This window comes from Piliocolobus tephrosceles, chromosome 13, assembly GCF_002776525.5.
Source record: "Piliocolobus tephrosceles isolate RC106 chromosome 13, ASM277652v3, whole genome shotgun sequence".
In the NCBI taxonomy this organism is placed as follows: domain Eukaryota; kingdom Metazoa; phylum Chordata; class Mammalia; order Primates; family Cercopithecidae; genus Piliocolobus; species Piliocolobus tephrosceles.
Window position 1 is genome coordinate 92347859 of NC_045446.1, and position 24523 is coordinate 92372381.

General features: G+C 41.0%; 1 long non-coding RNA gene across 1 annotated transcript in view; it reads left to right on the plus strand.

Annotated features, from left to right (window-relative positions):
- The window catches only part of LOC111540069, a 32479-nt gene that overhangs the window by 5191 nt on the left and 2765 nt on the right, over positions 1-24523 (plus strand). The window contains exon 2 of the long non-coding RNA XR_002730883.2: positions 22374-22458. This is a non-coding gene — a long non-coding RNA (uncharacterized LOC111540069). The remainder of the gene's footprint in view (positions 1-22373; positions 22459-24523) is intronic.

Consider the following 24523-nt stretch of genomic DNA (forward strand, 5'->3'; position numbering starts at 1 on the left):
TTCTGTACTTGCCTTGGCCTGGGAACCAGCTGTTCATGGAAGGGCACTGCTCTGCAGTAGCACTGGTCAGGAGCTGGTGCAATAATCCCTCTGTCAATGCCCTCCAGTCAAAGACCTACAGGAGCACACCTATTATTGATCAAATTGGGTTTGTGAAATCACTTTGCAATAATTTTAAGTGAGAAAATTATGACAGTGAAAGAGATCTGATCTAACCAACCTCCATCTTGCCTTTAACCTTCAGACTGCCCTTAATCAATCCTGGGCTTAGGCCAAGATAACTTTGGGAGACATTTAGTTTACAGTTTAAATGATAATAGCCTTTGACCAAAACTAAACCACCTTGGTAAAGCTAATGAAAGTCCACTAGGTTAGGAGAATGTGAGGAGCCTGAATTCAGCTAAGGGATAGACGCAAACATTACCAGCCGTTATTCCAGAGGTCACAGATTTGCAACTTTTCCAATTACTCCTGCAGATAACATGACCATTGTGAATTTAAGATTGGCCTTTTGAGACGTCTTTTCAGGTTTTTGCATTTCTGATGACCAATGGGTCCACTGGGACACACCAACCCTCACCAACAGGGCCTGCCAAACTATGGTTGAAAAGCCCTAGCCCCCAAATTTTCCTGGCGATTGATTTGAGTAATAACTCTTGTCTCTGATGTGTGGTGGCCAGCATCATGTCAAACTCTTTCTTTATTGCAACATCATGGTCACAGTGAATTGGTTTTGTCTGTGCAGTGGGTGGGAAGAACCTGTTAGCAGCATAATGTATCCGAGTGAGGCAGCACCGAAGTATGTTAGCAGTGGCAAATCCATATAGGTTCGCAGCAACTTCAATTCTTGCCTCCTCAGAAGAAAGAATTCCATGGAGGGGCATTAGGCAGAGTGAGAGACCGAGGAAAGTTTTAGAGCAGGAATGAAAGTTTATTAAAAAGCTTAAGAGCAGGAAAGGAAGGAAATAAAGTACACTTGGAAGAGGGCCAAGCAGGTGACTTGAGAGATTGTCACCGCCCAAGGGGTTCACCTTGCCCACTGCCTAGACAGAGCTGATTCATCAAGACAGGGTAATTGCAATAGAGAAAGACTAATTCACACAGAGCCGCCTATGCAGGAGACCAGAGTTTTGTTTTTGTTTTTGTTTTTGAGACAGAGGTGTGCTCTTGTTGCCCAGCCTGGAGTGCACTGGTGTGATCTTGGCTCACCGCAATGTCCGCCTCCCGGGTTCAAGCGATTCTCCTGCCTCAGCCTCCCGAGTAGCTGGAATTACAGGCACATGCCACTATGCCCATCTAATTTTGTATTTTTGGTAGAGATGGGGTTTCTCCATGTTGGTCAGGCTGGTCTCGAACTCCTGACCTCAGATGATCTGCCTGCCTCGACCTCCCAAAGTGCTGGGATTACAGGTGTGAGCCACTGCACCTGGCCAAGACCAGAGTTTTATTATTACTCAAATCAGTCTCTCTTAGCATTTGGGGAGCAGAGTTTTTAAGGATAACTTGGTGGGTGGAGGGAAACCAGTGAGCCAGGAGTGCTGATTGGTTAGAGATGAAAAATAATATGGAGTCGAAGCTGTCTTGCACTGAGTCCATTCCTGGGTGGGGGCCACGAGATCAGATGAGCCAGTTTATGGATCTGGGTGGTGCTAGCTGATCCACCAAAAGCGGGGTCTGCAAAACATCTCAAGCACTGATCTTAGGAGCAGTTTAGGGAGGGTCAGAATGCTGTAGCCTCCAGCTGCATGACTCCTAAACCATAATTTATAATCCTGTGGCTAATGTTAGTCCTACAAAGGCAGTCTAGTCCCCAGGCAAGAAGGAGGTCTGCTTTGGGAAAGGGCCGTTACTGTCTTTGTTTATAAACCATAAGCTAGGTTTCTCTCAAAGTTAGTTCAGTCCATGCCCAGGAATGAACAAGGACAGTTTGGAGGTTAGAAGCAGGACGGAGTCTGTTAAGTTAGATCTCTTTCGCTGGCTCAGTCACAATTTTGCAAAGGTGGTTTCAAGATCAAGTGCAGGGTTTGACCTTTTGACTTGGGGTTTTATATGTTGGCGTACTTCCAGGTCCTTGCATTATTTCTGCCCTGATTCTTCCCTTGGGGTGTGCTGTCCACAGGTGCAGTGCCCTGCCAATGCTTGGGAGGGGCTGCATACACAGTGTGTTTACTGAAATTGTACGCATGCTCACTTAGGTCATTCTTCCCTTACCAGCAGAGTGTTCCTAGAGTAAGGTCCTATAGCAGTTAAGCTCCACCATTTTGCCTCTTAGTGCACATGCTTGAACCCACTTGCTTAGCTCCTAAGATCTTACTGGAAAGTTGCTGATCACCAGTTACAGATTTTTTTCTACCTATTGGAGAACTGCCTTTCCCCTGGCACTGGCAGTGACCAATTATTATTTTAGAGAGACAGTTAACAACCACCTGACCATCACCTGGTGGTTGCCTGACATTCCTGGTGGTGTTGGGGGTGGGGGTTCTCTGCTGCCCTGCTCATGTCTGACTAGTTACCTACTATAACAAGCCCATTAGGTGGTTACGTTTATAGCAAGGCAGATTGCACATCCTGGGACATCTTAGTAGAAGCAAGTGAGAAAGGCTTATTTTAGGATTTGGGCTTGTATTAGGTGATACTGAGAAGTGGAGCTTTGCCTGGATTCGTTGCTGTCAAGAGAGCAGAGGCAATTTTATGACTGGGTATTTTAACAAATCTTGTTGAAGAGGGTAGGAATAAACTGAGTCTAAAGTTTTAATTGGCAGAGGCAAGATCTTCTCATATTAGCTAGGTTGGGGGATATTTTGGTTATTTTTGTGGTTTGGACTTGTTTGTTTTTCTGTTCAGACATGATGATGGAGTGCTCTTGTTTTTGTCATGATCACAGAGTACTGTGGTCTGATGTTGATGTTCAGTGAAACTGTTTATGTTCCACACCAAAGCCTAACTGTGAGTGCCAGGCCAACTTCCAGTTGTCGGGCTGCTTTTTCCTTTCTTACCTGTATGGGGTGATATAGTTCCTGGGTAAGGGTAAAAACATTGGAAGGATAAAAGAACAAAATGTGGTGGATTGCTACAGAGGACTAGCATTGATCCTCAAAGTTTGACATGCATCGGAATATCCTGGAAGATCTGTGAAGATATGGGGGGCTGGGCCCCATGCCGAGTATCTGATTCAGTAGCTCTAGGGTAAGACTTGAAAATGTGCATTTCTAACCAGTCCTCAGGTGTTGTCTATGCTACCAGACCACACTTTGAAAACCACTGACGTAGATGGAAGTATCAAAAGTGAGGATAATTACAGTATAAGAAAACTGACCCAATAGAGGTAGCTGCAATTCCCAAGATAAAAATCTAGAGTGGGCCGGGTGTGGTGGCTCATGCCTGTAATCCCAACACACTGGGAGGACGAAGCAGGTGGATCATCTGAGGTCAGGAGTTCGAGACTAGCCTGGCCAATGTGGTGAAACCCTGTTCCTACTAAAACTACAAAAATTAGCTGGCTATGGTGGTGCATGCCTGTAATCCCAGCTACTCGGGAGGCTGAGGCAGGAGGATTGCTTGAACCCAGGAGGTGGAGGTTGCAGTGAGCCGAGATCACGCCACTGCACTCCAGCCTGGGCCACAAGAGTGAGACTCTGTCTCAAAAAAAAAAAAAAAAAAAAATCTAGAGTGGTCTCTATGTTACTCTCTGATGCAATTCTAACACTGTAGAATTGTGCATTTTCCTATTTTAAATTACCAGTCTTTCAGGGGGAAGGGCATATAGGAAGATTCTCCCCAAAATAATTTGTGCAAATTGTTGACAGTCGAAGTCTGTAATACACATAAAAGTAAAATTTTTATGTGTTTATTGTTCATTTTCCAGGAAGTTCTCAGTTATAAATAGGCAGATTTATTTTAGGGAAATGGATTAGAAAAACCAGTTTTCCACTAGATTATTTACTTACTATACCTTATACATATTACATGCAAAGTAGGCCTTATCATTCTTTTTTAACTATTCTCTCATCAATATTAAGATAGAATTCTTTAAAAGGAATGTAACTGCTCACCCTTTTGACTAAAAATTTGACATTTTCTACTTGATTTGGTTTACTTTTTCCTGAAAAAAGGGAACACAGTGAAAGGAAGTGATAAATAGAGATGCGAATGGGTTATCCTTTCTTGTTCTGAAAAATTAGTTTTAAGTTTATTTTTCTCTCTATAGGAGATAAAAGAAGTGTGACGTGGACCACTTATGGTTTAAGCTGAATTGCCTCTGTCTTATAATTTTTACTGAGATTCAGTTTATGTTTGACCTAAAAAATTTAAGTATCCTAAACAGTTTATATAAGAACTTAATATAATTTTCTACAGCTCTTTTAACAAGTTGTAAACTATTTTATTAACCCTTTCTTTAAAAGGCTACCAAGAAGCTGATAATTCATGAGAAACAGATAAAATGACTATAAATTATTCCTCTGGAATAGGACACTTGGCCCTCTTTCAAAAATAATTTTGTCATCTCTTTAGAGAGACTAGTCTTTGGCAGGGAGCTAGAGCTTGCAAATCTAACAGGGGGTTTTCCGTGTTGCATCAGAATAAGAATTCAGGCTGGACACAGTGGCTCACACCTGTAATCCCAGCACTTTGGGAGGCCGAGGTGGGCAGATCACGAGGTCAGGAGTTCGAGACCAGCCTGGCCAACATAGTGAAACCCCATCTCTACTAAAAATACAAAAATTAGCCAGGCATGGTGGCATGCGCCTGTAGTCCCAGCCACTTGGGAGGCTGAGGCAGGAGAATTGCTTGAACCCGGGAGGTGGAGGCGGCAGCGAGCTGAGATCACCCCACTGCATGCCAGCCCGGACGACAGTAAGAGACTTTGTCTCAAAAAAAAAAAAAAAGAGAATAAGAATTCAAATAGAATAAGATAATTAACTTGAAATTCTAGGGTTGGGTCCACTCCTGACTATCTAGTGGACCAGGAGCCGGTCTTGTGTCTTGCTCTGATGAGTAATTAACTTCAGTTTCTTCATTTGTGAAATAAAAGGCCCAGACTAGATCATCTTTAGGGATTCCCTGAGCTCTGAAATGTTTAAACTGTTAGAGTAGGCCTAAGGCTATCAGTTTCAATGATGTTGTACTCATCTGTTTCACAGCTCTTCTTGAATATTTTGTTCAATATCAGAAGGATGTTGAGAGCAGGGCATGTAAGGAGATGGTGAAAGGTCTAGGAACATATTAGGAAGAATTGGAGGAATGGAGCTTGGAAAAGTGGTTCAGGGTGGAAAAGGTATGAGATCTTTTTCTTTGAAAAATATGTAATCTCTCATGTGAAGAAGGCAAACATGTATTCCAAGAACAATGGGAGAACCTTACAAGGAGACAATTTCAGTTCCTATATACCCCTTTATCTCTAACTTCCAGTCCCTGATCCTCCAGAAGATCTTTTGATCTCTGGGCCACTGGCTTAAACTCTCCTCCTCAAAATCCAGTCCCACCTCCTCAACAAATTTTTATGTAAGTTCTAAAACTCCAACTTCTCTAGAAAATCCTTTAAACATCAACTGCCTGCTTTATCTTTCCTTTCCTTGCAAAATTTTCAGAGAGCACTCCAGCCTGATCTCTAGGCTCAGAGTATACAGGTCACTTGTGTCAATGCTGACAGCCAGAAAACAAACCTGGCACAGGCCCTGGTACGTGCAGCTAGTCTTGCTTTGTTGTACCTTACAACTCCTCCTACTTCCTGGTGTTCTGTAATCAGACTCCTCAGCCACAGACCTTCCTATACAATGCCTCCTGCGAATATATCCTGGATCCCTACTGCAAAGAATTCATGTCCCTTGGACAGAGGCAGATCTTCTAAATTACAAAGCCCTTTTGCCTCCACTTTTGAAAGAGCCTGTCAAATTTAGGGAGGAGTTAGAAAGATTAGTGGCCATTTATAACCCCATTCATAGGAACCTCCACTGGCTACTAAGGGGTGTTCTTTCCACCCATGATTATACTGTGGTTATCAGACATTCCAGAAAGCCCCCAGATGAATGTCTTACCTCTAGAGGGAACAAGTGGCCAGAACTTCTCCCAGATCCTCCTACAATTGATCAGGAAATGGCTGAGTTATGGGGCCTGATAGAGACAATATTGAGGCCTTTTCCTCTAAGGTGAAGTGGTCTAGGGTTGAATTATGTACTCAGAAGAAAGGGGAACATCTTAAGGCCTGTATGGAATGATTTATACAAACTTTTGGAAGGTTCACTGCATTAAATCCTGAAGTCTTGAGACATAAAAAATGTTAAAATTCTGCCTTGGTTAGAAATCACCCTGATATAAAGAGGCAAATCCAAAATAGTGTCATTGTGTGGACAGGTCATTCTCTGGACGTTATTATAGAAGGAGCTATGCAATTCTTTAAAAATAACTTGCAGGAAAATAAGAGGAAAAAGGGATTAAAGTCAATAGTAATTGCTTTGCAAACTGATTCTTTACAAAAACAAAATCATAACTCCAGGGAAAACTCAAAACCCACTCACCTTTCTCCCCAACCACAGAGCTTTGTGTTCAGATGTTAGCAGATATTGTAAAAAAACAAGGGCACTGGAAAAACAACTCTCCTAGACTTATGAGAAAGGAAAGCTTAAATAACAATCTCCCTAGACCCCAGCACCTTCACAAGGTCAGCTTTCTCTCTTCTGTGGGACAATACCCCATAGATTGATGGGGTCAGCTAGTTTTCAGTCACACCCTAGATCCTACTATTAAATGTACAGTAGAGGATTGGGAACTGAAATTCTCTTTCTTTTTTTTAATAACAGATAAACTTTAGCTATTTTGCTCAGACTGGACTCCTGGGCTCAAGTAATCCTCTTGCCTCAGCCTCAGACTACAGAGATGGGCCACAGGGCCAGCTGGGAACTGTAATACTTAATTGCCACGGGTGCAACTGTCCCTACCATCTGTTCAGAGGATCTATCTCTCCCTGTCACCTCTACTTCTATTCAAGCTATTGGAGTTTCTGGGCAATGTATTTCATTGCCCATGTATCAGGCCACCGCAATACCCTTAGGCCTTCTTAACACCCATCATGTAACTAATAGATTCATTGCCCAATGTACACAGCAAATCAATATGTGAAGACACACATTGGGGGCAGCAGAGAAAGAGGTTTAATTGTAGGGCTACCAAACGAGGAGATGAGAGGAAACCTCAAATCCACCTCCCTGAGGAATTTGGGGTTAGGGTTTTTAAGGATTTTGGAGTAGGCCAAAGCGTGGATATTGTTGATTGGTTGAAGAGTACAGGGTAAACTAATGACACAGGAGGTGAAGAAGTTGTGTTTTCATGCTGATCCCATTCCTTTATGCTGGTCTTTAAACTGGTTGCTGGAATTCAGGGAATGAAACAAAACATATGATTCTTATATCAGAGATCCTGTTTGTAGGAATAATGGGGATGCAAATCAATTTTTAAAGAGTCTTACGACCCTAATGTCAACAGTCCTATCCAGAGGAACAATGTGGTTACATCTGCAGATGCTCAGATTCTAGTGCTATGTGCCTTTCAGCAACAAGGAAGTGGGGCCAAAGTGCAGCCTGATTAATGCTGAATTATAATTGTATTTCTGTCTAGAAACCGATATGCAATGCTTGTCAACCCTGTGGGAGCATTTTCAGTCAAGCTTTTCTAGTTTCTGAGTCCTCACCAACAAACTTTTTATGTGGAGATGTGTTATACAATGTAAAGAGAGAGGCATTTTTATTTCCCTGGCCTTAGACTTCCTCCTTTCCCTAATGGAAATTCATCTTGCTTTTAAATTCTCTGAAGAGGAAGCAACCTCAAAAGATGTCTCAACTCATCTCCCAGCCTCACATGCCAATGAGGTTGAATTGCTACTGCATGTAGAGCCTGTAGGTATTGCCTGGAAAAGAATAAACCTTTCCTGTTAGTAGCTCAGTATGCCCTCTCACAAAATGCAGAGCAAGAAATTAAACCTGAGAAAGAAAGAAAGAAAAAAAACCTTTTTATCTAAGGAATGCAAACCTCTTTAAATTATCAGGCCCAGAGAGGTATTTATACTATATAAACACCAGTCAGGTTTCATTCGCCCTTGAGCTAAAGAATTACCTCTTGAAGCTGTATTTGCTATGTGAGCTATAGACTAAATGAAACCATGTAGCCAGAAGATGTCATATACCCTATAGTTCAACAATGTATATAGCCAATCATTAACCAATGTATTTCTGTAAATCTGAGAATTCTTGATGAACAAATTTTGTAATCACTCCCTCTCCTGATCTGTCCTTTGTCTTTAAAAACGTGAACCTTTCCTTTGTTCTCCTGAAGGCTTGCCAAGGCAACCTGGAATCAGGTTACAATCCTCAGCCTTGGTGCAGATAAACTCTTTAATTTAGCCTCAGCTTCTTCCTTTTAGGTCAACAAACTTATAATAGACTGTCTTTTACAGAGGGTGTTCTTGTCTTTATTTCCTTCCTTACTCTGTAATACCTTAATCTTGCCAGTAAAGAAAGAAGGAACATTTCATTCAGACAGGAATAAAATCTATTGATTTGTACAAGATCTAAGAGCCCACAAACTCCTTTGTGATTTTTCAGCACCCCTTAGTCCCTAATCCAGCTGACATTTCTACTTCAATTTCTGCTGATACAGCCTGATTTACAGTGATTGACATCTGCTCAATTTTCTTTTCAATTCCATTGCGCCCTGACTCTAAATTTCTCTTTACATTTACATTTAGAGGGAGAAAATTAACATGAACTCATATACCTCAGGGATACTTTGAGTCCTTTTCAATGTTTTCCCAAGTCCTTAAAGCCAGCTTAGACTCTGTGTCCTTTACCCAAGGTTCCACTCTTGTTCATTATTCTAATATGATCCTTTAGTTTGTTACTGAACTAAGCAGCCTGCTCTTCTACACTCCTTCATTCTCCTAAAGGCATTAGCTCAACAGAGGCTATAAAGCCTTCTGATCTAAACTTCAGTGGGGGCAAATAACTGTTACTTATGTAGGATTGAATTGCTAGGTTGTCATATCTCAGAACACTCAAAAGCTCACCCCAAAATGCCTAGAGTCAATTTTGTGCATTCCCCTCCCCCCAAAAATCTACAAAAATGTCTAGGGGCAGCTAGTTATTGCCACCAATATATTCCTAATTTTGCTGCCCTTGCTAAGCTCCTATATGCTCTTCTCCCAGACACTACTTCTGAGCCCAATTTTCTTGGCCTGCAGAGCCATAAATCTCCTCTGGAGCCTTAATAATGTCCACATCCCCTGCTCTCAGCTAATCTGATTTTGACATACCTTTTTGCCCATCTTGCCATGAAATAACGGGATTGCTGCAGATATTCGGAACAATTTTTTTGCCTCTCTGATACACCCTGTGGCATATTCCTCATGTCAATTGGACCCCCATGACGATGTGCAGTAGCCACAGCTACCACCCCAATAATTGATAAAGCCAGTATATTCTGATATTACACTCCTTCATTCATCAATATGTTCCCCATGCTGTCTGTTCTCTTACAAGTTCATAAGATACAGCACCTTTCTCCAGGTGGCAGGCCGCCTATGAACAGGCCCTGTCCACCAGCTCCTCCATCATGTTGCGTTGTTGTAACACTTTAAACCCGGCTGCTCTACTGCCCCTCCCGGATGATGGAGATCCTCACTCCATTCCATATGATTGCCTGCAATGATAGAAAAGGTCTCAAAACCACAAGAAGACCTCCTAGATACTCCTTTAGACAATCCAGACTTATTTCTATTTCGTAATGGCTTCCATGGATGACATTTCCAAGAAACATAACTGTGAAGCCATAGTTTTCCCTTGTGAAACATTTCAGGCATCCTCTTTGTCCACTGTAAAGTCAGCCCAAGCTGCTGAATGTATAGATCTTGCTAGAGCTGGCATAATGGCAAAAGGAAAAATTGCCACTATTTACCCTGACTCTAGATATGCCTTGGGCATCTGCCACACTATTGACAATCTGGAAATCTAGCAGATTCTTAATTTCTGCTGATAATCCTATTGCCAATGAGCATAGAATTGCTGCTCTATTACACGCTATTCACCTCCCTATTCAAATTGCTATTGCTCATTGTTCAGCTCATCCTAAGGAGACTGATACTATATCTCTAGGGAACTGAGAGGGTGGAGAAGGCTACTAAGAATGCAGCCCCAAAGAACCTTCCTATTCTCTTCTACCCTTTATTAACCTGCCTTTATTGCTTACTGGTGTTATTGATTACCAGAGAATGCCCCACAGTGCAAAAACAACAACAACAAAAACCCACAAATGAATACAAAAGAATGTCAGATAAAATTATCAGGTGTATTATACCTGTGGCCAGTGGAATTCCTGTGGCCCCCTTCTTTTTGACTTTTTGGCTTGAAGCGCTCATCTTCCTTCAGATGGGACATATGTACAGACAGAGGATAGTGAAGGAATGAAAAGATAATTGGTTTTGCCTTGGTATTTACAAAATTTCTAACTGAATTGTTCTCAGTGCACTCCTAATACATCCCATCAAATTTTTGGAGGAGATCAACAGGCCTCAGCAAGTCCTCTAAGACATTAGGCTTTAGGCTCTTGTTACGGTTTGGTTGTTGTCTGTATGTTTAGTGGATGGATTGAATGCTCTCTGACTAGAGGTGCTGATACCATGACAGTGGTAAAGAAATTAATAACAGGTCAGCGCAGTGGCTCATGCCTGTAATCCCAGCACTTTGGGAGGCTGAGGCAGGTGGATCATCTGGGATCAGGAGTTCGATACCAGCCTGGCCAACATGGCAGAACCCCATCTCTACAAAAAATACAAAAATTAGCCTGGTGTGATGGTGCACACCTGTAGTCCCAGCTAATACAGAGGGTGAGGCAGGAGACTTGAACCTGGGAGATGGAGGTTGCAGTGAGCTGAGGTCGTGCCATTGCATTCCAGCCTGGGAGACAGAGCAAGTCTCTGTCTCGAAAATAAATTAATCAATTAATAAATAATAAATAACAGATCATTCTTCATTTGGACATTCCATTATAGATTGAATCAGACCACTGGAACTTATTTTACAGCAGAAATAAAACAGTTGTTTGTAAAAATTCTAGGGTATTCATTCTAATTTAATACCCTATATCATTCTCAATCCTCAAAGCAAGTGGAGTGTAAACACTGAGACACCAAAGTAACTTTAGGACAAGTCCGTCAAGAAATTGGACTTAATTGGCTGAAAGCATTACACCTTATAAAAAAAAAAATGGGTGGGGTGCGATGGCTCAACTCTGTAATCCCACCACTTTGGGAGTTTGAGAGCAGCCTGGCCAGCATGGTGAAACCCTGTCTCTACTAAAAATACAAAACTAGCCGGGCGAGGTGGTGGGCGCCTGAAATCCCAGCTTCTTGGGAGGCTGAGGCAGGAGAATTGCTTGAACCCGGCAGGTGGAGGTTGCGTTGAGCTGAGATCATGTCACTGCATTCCAGACAGGGCGAGACTCCATAAAAACAAAACAAAACAAAACAAACAAAACAAACAAAAAGCATTACCCCTCATAAAAATCTAGAATGCTCCAAATAGAAGACATGGATTAACCTCTTTTGGAATAGTGTTTGGTTGCCCCATGCCTACTGGCAGCTCTAAACCTTCCATTTCTGGATTGAATGAACCTTACAGGGACTTCAGTGAACAATTTGATGCTATGACTAGCTATAGACAGACCCTATTATATTTAGAGCATATCATCAGCAGGTAAAAGGGGGATGGCTTCTGCTGACTAACAAGCCTTACTATAAACTTTTTGATTGGGAAATCAGAGTGCATCAAGGTTTTCAGAAGAAAACATGCGCTGTCACCTAACTGGAAATGCCCTTGCAAAGTACCACTAACCACCTACTCTGCTATCAAAATGAAAGAAGAATCCTCCAGGATTCATGCAAGTCATGCCAAACCAGACCCAGAAGACCAGTCCCAGGGCAACTGGAAGACCATCCCTACAGGTGACCTTTAAGTAAGGATTTCCAGAGTTGAGAACCAGGCCCAGGAAGCAAACAATATCATGAAGTAGACAGTTTTTCCCAAGATCACAGATCAAGAAACTTTGCTTGTACCTATTAATATTTTCTTCCTCTCTTCAGCCTCTCAAATTCAATAAATATAAAAACAACAAGAGATCAGAAAACAACAAACAAACCCGCTTCCTTCATCATGGACTACCTATGAACAGACCTGTTCACCAATCCCTCCATCGTGTTGACTTACTGGCCTTTTATTTAAGGGCTGACTGTGGAGATCATTGTTCCAGTCTCTTCGACTGGCCTTCTGATCCTCCTCTGTGACCTTTTTTTTGAAACTGTGTCTCTCTTTTATTAACCCTGACAGTTTTCTCAACAGGTTAATTGTGGACCTAACTCCCCTGAAACCAGTTTTCCAAGCTTGGCCACATTAATTAATCTGATTGCTGGTTATGTCAGTGCCATCCAGATTATGCAAAAGAACCTAAACTAATTTTCATTTCTGCCAATGCAAGTACCTGGTGGACCAACTTGGAAAATGGATGTGTGACAGGGTATGGTATCCATGACCAACAAAATAATATCACTGGGCACAGTGGCTCACACTGTAATCCCAGCACTTTGGGAGGTTTAAGCGAGTAGAGTTCAAGACCAGCCTGGGCAACATGGTGAGACCCCATCTCTACAAAAAAATGCAAAAAGTTAGCTGGGTGTGGTGTTGTGTGCCTGTAGTCCCAGCTACTTGGGAGGCTGAGGTGGGGGAATTGCTTGAGCCCAGGAGGTTGAGGCTGTCATGAGCCGTGATTATGCCACTGCACTCCAGCCTAGGTGACAGAGTGAGACTTTGTCTCAAAGAAAAAAAGAAAAAAGAAAATAATACCTTTCTACTTCTTTTGGTGAGTTAATTTGATACAGAAAAATCTCTATGAAAGCTCAAAGGCTCTCCTTTGTTCAAGTAAAGTCATTAAAGGGAAATTTTTTCCTTTGTATGGAAAATAATCATGGTGCCGGGCCCTTCCTGGGTGATATACCAAGGATATGTTGGAACCAAATCCTGTGGTTTGTTCTATAGGCGGCATCTTCAACCTCTCATGAAGGTCATAGTTGGTCCTGGCACTGACTCTTGTGATACAAGCACTTGTCAAATCACTGGATGTCATAGCTGGCCTACAAGCCAGCCCTGTGCAACCTGGGGTAGTTCAGCTATTCCCCAACTGGGCTTCCAAAAACCAAAGATTACATATGGATAGATCAAAAATGTAGATTAACTTGGTCAGATGAGAAAACCATACCTTATCGCTGCCAAAGCCAAACTCTAGGACTCTTATATCAGATATTTTGCAGCAGTTCTGCTCCTACAGACTGACAGGGACATAGGAAGATGGGGATGTGCAGATGCCAACGTGACATGTGTCAAAATATAGCAAACCCCAGACTGGTGGGTCACAATTCCACTCTGGCCTCATCCATGAACAACACTGGTCTTTTTATCTTATGTGGCAACAAAGTATATACGGTATTCCCATCTATATGGTTAGGATGATGCAGACTTGAATACCTGATACCTCCCATCACCAGATACTCCCCTTTAAATGCCAGTCAGATTACAAGTGTGGGCTCAATTGTTCACAAAGTAGTGCCACACAAATGTACCAGAAGTGACATTATGGAAAACCCATTTGTATGTCACAGTTATAAGTTCTCTTCACTATTGAGATCTTGTTCCTGGGCTTTGGAACTTACTTTTTGGAAAAGGCAGTTCCAAGTCTTTCCATAGTAATGGACAAGAGTTCAATATTACTATGTAAACATTGGAAGCACTCCAATCAGAAGTTAAATTTATGCTAGAGCCCAGGAGTTCAAGGCTACAGTGAGCTGTCATCATGCTATTTCACTCCAAAATTGTCATGGACTAGATTCACTAACAGTCAAATTAGGAGGAGCTTGCTTGATCATTGGTGAAGAAAGCTGCTTCTATGTAAAGATCTTAGGACAAATAGTGTCTAATTGGCGCCATGTAAAGGGTGAGATAAATATTAATCCTCTCCATCAGATAAATGAGGCTCACGATTTTAATGGACTGACCTATTTCTAGGGATGGGAGACTGGCTTAATGGGATATGATGAAACGTGCTTAGATTTGTTCTTTTCTGATGATTCATATTTGTAATCTATGTTCTTCTCTCCCTTTACACATCTCTTGCCACTCAGCTACTAACCCAATTTTTCTCTCCACCGCCACCTGCTCAGCTTTTAATGTATGAAACTTCTAGGGAAGTTTCAGATGGGAGAAATAAAGGAGTTAAAAACATGCTGCCTCAAAATATGCTCCTCTGGCATATTGACTATTTTGAAATAAGGTACTTGAAAAACAGCAGGTGCAAGATCACTCTTTCTTTCTATCTCTTGAAAGCAGGAGATGAAATTCCCATGTGAAAGGTGTCTTCCCTATACCAGAAGGAAACATTCTTATCATTGGGGAAGGGAAGTTCAAGCAAAATATAGGGAGGGAAATCTGTAAATCAAACCTTGTTAAACTAACTCTTATCTTCCTAGTTTCTTCTCTACCCCATCAACTACCCTAGATCAAGCCTTTTAACTTTGTCACATTTTCGTAAGTTTTTAAATTTTTTTGTTAAATTCAGAATGTAAATGTTCAACTCTAACTGTGACTTTGGGTGCTCATTTCCTTATGAAGACTCCTGTGCTACGTAACACTTGTATTAAACACGTTTGTATGCTTTTCTTTTGTTCACCTGTCTTATGTCAACTTAATTCTCAGATCCAGCTGAAAAACCCCAGGGAGTAGAAGTAAAGTTTTGCTGCCTTACAGTTCTGTGATTCTAATTTGATTCTAATTTAGTATGGATAAAAATTTGACCCCATGGTCACTTGGGGTATATAAGTATTTATGTACTTTAAGAATGGATCCCAGGATGTGGTAAGGTTTACTGATTGTACATATTCATTTATTCATACATTTTTTCAGCAATCATTGAGGATATATTATGTGTATACTCAATTATGCAACTAACTGACTAGGTTACAGAGACAAATTAGACCAAGTCTTTGTCCTCAATGACAGTCTAGCCTAATGGAGGAAAACAGACACAATGAATTAGGTACAATAGTGTCATAGGTGCTATGATAGACATTTTCATAGGGTCATTGAGGCTACTAAGACTAAACGAGGATAAAAGATGGGACATTATGAGAGGAGTGTAACCGAGAAACCCCATTTTTCTAAGACATAGTTTAATTTTTTCTCTCTCTCTTATGTTCTCTTTCTTCCTTTCCCTTGCTTCCTACTTAGCTCTTTAGAAACGCAACTATAACCTCTCACCCCCCAGGAAGTTGTCTTGAGAGACAGTTGAATTACAACCCAAAGTCCTACCAGGAAATGCTTTCCCACCTGGAGAATTTTCAGCCACCTTTACAACCTATTTCTGCCTATAAAGATGCCAACTCAACTGCCTGGTAGATAAGGTACCAAGCTATCACATGGACCTTCCCTGCCTGCTTACTTCCTCTCCTGGCTTTTGAAGTGCCCACTTTTTGCTCCAAAAGCAAAGAAATACCATTAAGACAGGAAGCCTATACTTCTTCCCCTAAGCTAGCTTTGGAATAAAAGGTACTTTTTTAATACCACACCTTGCTCTTGTTCATTGGACTCTGCAAGCAGTGAGCAACTGAACCTGCGTTTCAGTTACAAGACAGTAGGAAAGGCTTCATGGAGGAGTTGACTCTTGAGTTGAGTCTTGAAGATGAGAAGATTCCACTAGGAGAATGGGCAATGAAAGGAAGGCCAGTACATGGGAGCTGATAAAGCAGCATGGTGTGTGATGAGTCAGCCTGGTTCACACTTGTCTTGAGTGCAGTGTCCACAAGTACTATAACATGAAGAGCTTAGTTACCATGCAAGGGAATTTTAAAGTATTGCATCCTAAGCAGGCTTGTCCTAACACTTGTGGAGTTCAGGGCAAGAGCAGAAGTATAGGCTTCTTCCTATTTCCTCTCCTACAACTTAAATAGGCTGTCTTCCTATTTCCTTTCCTACAACTTAAAGATCCTCACACACATCTGTGAATAGGCCAGCCTCCATGTCTAACCTATGTCCTATCCTCATGAAAACATCTGCCTTATGGTCTCCTCTAAGGCTTAAGAATGAGCCTTGGCAGCCTGGTGGCTTCATGGATTTGGAAGACAACTCAGATCTTTTGGGGTGGGTGTTCCAGGAGTGTTGTCTATAAGTGGGGAGGACACAGACTCTGGGAAGAACAGCCTTTGGACCCATAGAAACTCCTGATCCTGAGTAAGGAGGGAAGTGTGGTTCGGGAGGGCCAGAGTGGGGCTATCTAAATTTTAGTGGGGTAGCAAACTTTTTCTGGGAAAGACTAGCTAGTAAATAATTCAGGCTTTGAAGGCCAGATATGGCCACCACTGGATGTTCCTGTTTTGTTTTGGTTGCAGGCATTAAAAAAATACAAAATCCATTCTTAGCTTGAGGGCCATACAATATTAGGCTGCAGGTTGGATTTGGCCAGGGGTCATAATTGGTATGACATGCAAAAGAGTAGTAGCACATCTCTGAAGAGTGTGAAAAGGGGACTGTCACTTTGTGTTTTAGACTGATCAGTTTGGCTTTGTGGAGGCTGTTGTAATAATTCAAACAGGAGATGACGAGGCCCTGAACTAACTCAGCAGCAATGGGACTGGAGAAGATAGTGAATTAAGAACATGTTAAAGGAATTAGTGACTCTGGGTTTTTGATTAAAGCGACTGGGTCGTGGTTCTAATGACTGAGATGGTGACATCAAAGGGCAGGGTAGCATGAGCTAATAGGTTCTGTTTTTAGTATCTGGTTCTTGATTTTTATGTAGGAGACTCAAGGGGATGTCTAGTAGGTTCTCATACATACAAGTTGCTATTCTGTAGTGAGGGCAGGGCTGAAGATACAGATTTGAGAGTCACAAGGGGACACATAGCCATCCCAGAGCATTTGAAAGGTGAAACTGAAGAGGAGAAATTCCTTGCATCCTACAAGTGTCTTGTCCTTGAGATGAACCAGATCAAGACAGGGCAAGAGAGGAGATACTGAAGCCCAACCCTGAAAACCTGGCCCAGCTTCTGGGGCTGACAATCAAGGTTGAGGCTGGTGAGCAGTGTGGTGTGAGAGGCTTAAGTGTGGTTGGAGTGTGGCCAAAATAAATCCGGAAGGGTGACCAAGGAATGGTCAGCAGAGAAATCTTTCCTCCAGGGGGTAGTCTCTCAACTACTAGATCTACACCCTGAATTAGGAATCTCCTGTATTATTATGTTTGACTCTAAGTCTGAAAGCTCAAGTGTGAGAGAAGCATAATGTTTACGACCTATGAATCCACCTAATTTTGACTCCAAGCTGCCATGCATTAGGCTGGTAGGAAGGTGAACGTAAATCACTCCAGTAGGTTTGGGTCCACCTCAGTCACACTCTCTTACTCTGCCAAGGCTCCGGAGGCCTTCCTTAGTCCTTGGTCATCTCCCACATCAGTCAATGCTGACATGCCCATTGTCTGTGTCTGCACAGTACTGGCAGGTCTGGCAGCATCTGGCAGTTTCCATAACATATTTAGGACACTGGGCTATTTGGCAAAGCTCTGCAACCATTGCCTGGGGCTTTGTTTTCCTAGATGAAAACAAAAACTGAGTACCTCCTGCCTGGAGTCTTGCTTCCCATAGTAATGACCTAAGCAGAGAATGGGTCCTTCTTGCTTCTAGACCTACAGATCTCTTCTCTTCAGGACCTCTAAAGTAATCTCTAGTTTGGGTGGATATTTCTCCCTCTTGTTCTTTCACCATATGCTTTTATAGTTCATCAGATTCATAACTTGAAAAACATGTTCCTCTTTGCTCCAGGAAAGGAAGAGATTACTAATTCAAAGTGAGGGAAAATATTTGCATTTCACTTTCTAGTCCATCAAAAAAAGGGAAGAAAAACAAAAACAGTTAAGATTTTGTATTGAAATAGTAAGCATCTGCACCCTGCCACATATTTGTGGAGAGGAGGATCAGCAAGTGGAAGGAAATACCCAGGCCTCAGAAGGACTCGATGAATGAGACAATTGGCAGGACATATGATGGGTTCGAGGAGTGGTAGAAGGTGATGTCTTTAAACTTGGGCTTCCCTGATTTTCAGAATGGAGCACTGCAATGAACCTGCACTCAGGGTCCATAGATCAAATGTGAATATCCCCAGTTACCTAGTAGATAGGACTTGCAGGTGGCGGGGGTGGGGGCTGGGCATTGGTGATCTGACCTCATGTGAACTGTCCTGCTTCTAGTCAAGAACGCTTTGGAATTCTGTTGGGGGTTGCAGATGCCCACGGCTGAAATTAACTAACTTTAAAAAATAATTGGTCAGTTTGCTTGCTTTATTTCATTTGTTCTTCAAACTACCCAGGAAGGTAAATGTCACAGTTTCCATTCTGCTGATGGGAAACCTGAAGCTAAGAGAGGCCAGGGGAATTTATCACAGTAATATAGCTAGTATTTGACATCAAATCCATGTGAGTTATTGTAGGTTTACTCTAGTGGATAATTTATTGCTCAGTAGTGATATTTTGAGAATGAAAGGGGCTGCTATTCATAGTTATCTGAGGACTATAAGTATAAACTAGAGTTTTCCTGTGTGGCCAGTCAACTTGGCTATTTCTTTATTCTTATTAACTTTTTAAAGAACAAATTGTAATCTTCGTACTTTTAAAAATTCACTTCAACTTTTAAAAATTCCCCAGCCTGGCCGACATGGCAAAATCCTGTCTCTATTAAAAATACAAAAATTAGCCGGGCGTTGTGGTGCACGCCAGTAGTCTCAGCTACTCAGAAGGCAGAGGCAGGAGGATTGCCTGAACCCAGGAGGTGGAGGTTTGAGCTGAGATCGTGCCACTGCACTCCAGTCTGAGCAACAGAGTGAGACTCTGCCAAAAAAAAAAAGAAAAGAAAAGACTTCTAATTCCTTTTATGAAGCCAATATAACCCTAGTATCAAATCTTGAGAAGAGCACTGCAATAAAGTAGATTACAGATCAGTCTCACTTCTGAACATAAATGCAAGAATACTAATATGCATTAGGTAACTGAATTTGGTAATTACTAAAATAATATACCATGATTTAAAAATATAGCATACCATGACCAGTTATAGTTAATTCTTAGGACTGCAAGGAGCTAATTCTACATTTGAAAAATTTATTAATGTGATTTCCCATACTAAGAAACTAAAGAAAGAAATACTTAGAACATTTCAACAGAGCATAAAAAGCATTCCATAAAGTTCTATATTTATTTACAGTTTAAATTAGCAGAAAACTAGGAACAGAAAGAAATTTCCTTAATGTAATAAAAAGATATTTACTGTTTACCTGGAAAATCTTGAAAAATGTTTGCTTTAAAATTAGGGATAATTCAAGAATACTGGCTATCATAATGTTCTGCCTCATACTGGAGGCTCAGGCCAATGTAATAACAGAATAGAACACTAAGAAATATAGTGATTGGATTGGAGGAAAATAAAATTGTCATTTGCAAGTGTTATGACTGCTATGGCCATTTACATAGAAAATTAAAGTAAATCAACAAACTCTTAGAAGTAATAAGAAACTTATTGGATTGCAAGATCCATATACAAAAGTCAGTAACATTTTTCAGTACTAGAAAAAATAAAATTACCGAGATAATAGAAAAGAAGATACTGTTTAAAACAACCACAAATCCCTGTAAAATATCAAGGACTTAATAGAGAAAAACTCACAAGACCACTACAGAAGAACATTTTGAAACTCTACCCAAGGGCAAAAAGAAACCTGAATTAATAATCGGAAGAATCATCTTCATGAATGAGGCAGCAGTATTTAAGGATAACCATTTTCCCTCAATTTAGGGCAATTCCAAGCAAATTATAGCCACCTTTAGGGAGAATCTGCCTTCTCATATTTTGAACGAACCCTTCATTGAGTAAGTCCTGATAGAGGGCAGAGCCCTGCCTCTCTCTGTGGAAGCGGGAGAAGAATCAGAACCTTCTTTCTCTCTGGAGACTAGGATATGAGTATGTGATCCTAACTTGGACATAACATTCTCCTTTCTGGAACTTTGAATCTTGTGTGAGTGGTAGGTGATGCAGGGATGGTTTGGAAGAACATTCTCTGTGGCAGCATCCTGGTGGTGTCCTAACCAGGCTCTCTGCAGCAGTGTGGTCTTCTCTGTTGCCAGGCCTCCCATGGTTCCTGCCCATTTTCTGAGCCTGTTTCTCTAAACTTCTTTCTGATTTTGTGAGCTCTCTGGTATCTTTCCCAATAAAATTCATTTCTGTATTAATTTAGAATCAGTTTCTGTTCCTTACAATCAATAACTTGGAACTGGGAATGTTTACAAAATGATTCTGAAATTCATGTAAAAGTATACATGTCCATGAGTAAATTAAGACCAGGGATTGGTCAACTTTTTCTATAAAAGACCAGATATTAAACATTTTAATCTTTGGTGGCTGGATGCAACTACCCAATTTGGCTGTTGCAGTGTTCAAAAGAAGCAAATGAGAGTAGTTGTGTTTTAATAAAACTTATTAAAATAGTTAGTGAATAGGGTTGGGCCCATGAACTATAATTCTCTGACCCCTGCCTAAGACAATAAAAGAAAAGAAAAGAAAAGAGGGGACAGCCTCTTTCCATCAGATATTCAAACATATTACTCAGCCATAGTAGGTAAGCCAATGTGGTACTGGTACGGGAATATACGAATAGACCAGGGAACAGAACAGAACTCAGAAACAGGCACATGAGAATTTGGTCTATTTTGGAGAAAAAATTAGTTTTTATGGAAAAATAAAAATTAGATCCCTACCTAAGGGAGAAATATAAAAATAAGTAAGGACTTAAATATGAAAGATTGTAACTGCTGGAAAAAAATATGTAGGTCAAGCATGGTGGCCCATGCCTGTAATCCTAGCACTTTGGGAGGCTAGGTGAGAGGATTGCTTGAACCCAGGAGTTCAAGACCAGCCTGGGCAACATAATAAGACCCTGTCTCTACAGAAAATACAAAAATTCAGTGGGTATGGTGGCCTGTGGCTGTGTCCCAGCTACTCAGGAGGCTGAGGTGGGAAGATAACTTGAGCCTGGGAAGTTGAGGCAACAGTGAGCCTGCACTGCACTCCAGACTGGGTGAGAGAACAAGACCCTGTCTCAACAACTAAAAATAAAACATCGAATATCTTTAGAATTTTGGAGTAGGGAGAAGAATTATGATCATCCGGCCAGTATTCAAATATTTTGCATTCTCTGAGGACACATCAGAGAAAGTGATTGGATATAAGGATAAATTTGCCTAGAGCTCAATTCTGTGTTGTTATTTCAGGTAAGCATAGCCTTTCTTAAAAGAACCAAGGACTAGCCAAGTGTGGTTTCGTCTCTACTTAAAAAAAAAAAAAAAAAAAAAAAAAAAGAACCGAGGACTGGTTATTTATTGGTGGCTGAATGATTGGTTTGTGAAAAGACAGGAAACCCAGGCTGAATAAGGGAATGGTGGTCTGGTGGTCTTTGTGTTGACAACAATTAATAGGAAAACCCCAAGAGGCAGAATTTGGAGCCAAAGGCAGTACGGGGCCCTGATGGATGATTCTATATGAAAATAGATTGTCCCTGAACATGGCTATCAGGGACAATCATGAGGCAAATGAGTAAGTCCACATACAAAATCAGATATCCAATAATTGTTGTTTGTTTTTGTTTTCTATATGTGTATGTCCTTAAGATTATCTTATTGGAGTGGCAATTATTATTGTTATTATTTTATATTTTTTTGGGACGGAGTCTGGCTCTGTTGCCCAGGGTGGAGTGCAGTGGCACGGGCTTGGCTCACTGTAACCTCTGCCTCCTGGGTTCAAGTGATTCTCCTTCCTCAGCCTCCTGAGTAGCTGGGATTACAGGCACCCAACACCACCTAATTTTTTAGGCTAATTTATTTTTGTATTTTTTTCTTTTTTAGTAAAGATGGGGTTTCACCATGTTGGTCAGGCTGGTCTCGAACTCCTGACCTCAGGTGATCCACCCGCCTTGGCTTCCCAAAGTGTTGGGATTATAGTCGTGAGCCACCGCTCCTGGAGAGGCAATTAAAAAGACTTTGGGAACATACAAATATAGCTTCAAATCCAAGTGCTATTACATCCCAACTGTGCGAATTTCTTAATTTAAGAAATGAATAAAATAATATCTACTTTTCAGGGTTGCTGTAATGATCAGAATGTGGGTATACAGGGTGGATTGGGGATGACTGCACATTCTTCGTCATGTACTCACACTGAGAAATGGAGTTTAATAATTAATTGCCTTATTCAACAGATATTTAATGGGTGCTTACTGTGTGTCACGTGACCTTCTTGCTGCTGAACAAAGTAGATACATTCCTTGCCTGAAAGTAATAAAGGTAATACCTTTTAATGGTTGTTGGTGATGTAATGGTTATTATGAGAACCAGAATATCAGGGTTTAGCTAAAAAGACCTAATTGTCTTATATGGACACGTAAGAAGTGAAGTTCAAAGGAAATCTGTCCTAAGTAAATTATAATTAACACTAAGTATTAATCGCTAACAAGCCGAATAGAAACCATATAGCTATTTCAAATTTGAATTAGCCTCTATCTTACCTATTATTTTTAATTTGTACCACTACCTTCTGGAAGATGCGTAAATGAAAATCCTAATTGAGTAAGTTAACACAAATAAATACCACTCATCCATTCATTCATTCAACCAATCATTCAACAAATATTTTCTTTTATTTCATTTATTTATTTTTTGAGGCAGAGTCTCACTCTGTCACCCAGGCTGGAGTGCACTCTCATGATCCTGGTTCACTGCAACCTCCAACTTTTGGGTTCAAGCAATTTTCCTGCCTCAGCCTCCCAAGTACATGGGACCACAGGTGGGCATCACCACGCCTGGCTAATCTTTTTGTATTTTTAGTAGAGACGAGGTTTCGCTATGTTGGCCAGGCTGATCTTGAACTCCTGGTCTTAACTGATCCACCCATCTTGACCAAAGTGCTGGAATTGTAGGCGTGAGCCACAGTGCCTGGCTTCAACAAGTATTTGTTGGACAACTTTTATGTGCTGAACTGTGCTAACCATTGTTTCTAACTCTGAATGATTCAGACATAGTCTCTGCTTTTTCTGCCAAGAACTCCACTTTCATATCAAAATTATGGTAGACGAGGAAAACCTTGAAAAAAAGTGCTAGGTTAATCGTATTTTATTTTTTTTTATAACTGAATGATTTCTTAGATTAAGAGATTTTAATCTATTTACTTTGAGGTAGATTGATCCCTGAATGACATGGTCTAGTTACTGATAACTAAACAATTACAATTAGATGTTAAGTTTGAATAGAATTTCAATCCATTATTTAGGGTTCCTAAATTTTTCTATATACTGTAGTTGCTTGGTTTTATTCAGGGCTAGGTAAATTTGCGAATTTGAGAGGCAAGACAAAAAAAACCTGTCGAATGCGTTTGTATTATGCCAACGTAGTTCTCAAGGTATCTTTCAAGTGAATGTTTAGCACATACACATGCTCACAAAACAAACTTAACATTCAGCATTATCAGTGACTAGGATGGCGAATCCATTCTTGCTTTGTAACCAAGGAAAGTCACTGCTGCATGGTCCTAACATGCTTAATCTTTATGAAGATGCCTCAGCAAAAGATGACAGGGATATAAGACTGTGTTATTCCTTTGAGGTTTAACTCATTATCCTTTGGTAATCATAACTCCATGTTTTTTACCTCCCCAATTAAAGTTCCAAAAGGCAACAGTAGGTCACAGCAGCCCGTTAGTTGGAGGTTAGGCTCAGGTGCAATTTACTCTCCTCCGTATGCTTGCTAGTAACCAAAGGAGTAACAGTTCCACACACCAAGAATGATCAGCGACTCAGAGGCCAGGGTTCACGTTGCATAACAACCTTCTATACTTGTAGGAAATACAGATTTTACCGTCAAAGAAACTACTGTGGTCACCAGGGTCATGGTCTTTAGATTCACGTCATTTGGAGTGTAAAGCACTAGATTTGAATTCCCTTTTTGTTGATTGCGGCATTGACAGGTGAGCTGTAATGATAAAAGAAGGTATAAACTAGAACTTATCTTTGCTGATCCATACAGCACTTTTTTGTTGTAGCAAGTGTACTTTTGGTTAGAATTAATACATCTCTTTTAGTTTCAATGATAGTCTCGTGAAGTTGATGAAACTTAGTGGTTTCATAAGAGAAAGGGTGCCCTCATGTGGCGATTTAGAAACATAACAGCAAATTCTTTGGCATTCCAGGCTCCAAGGAGGTGGTGTATATTGCCTCATTTTAACTCCGGTTGTGTTTGTGATTACTTTTATCAGTGGAGTATGGCAGAAGTAAGGCTATATGACTTGTATGGCTAGATCTTAAAAGTCATACGGCCTCCATGGTGGAGGAGATGCCATGAGCAGGCAATATGGTTG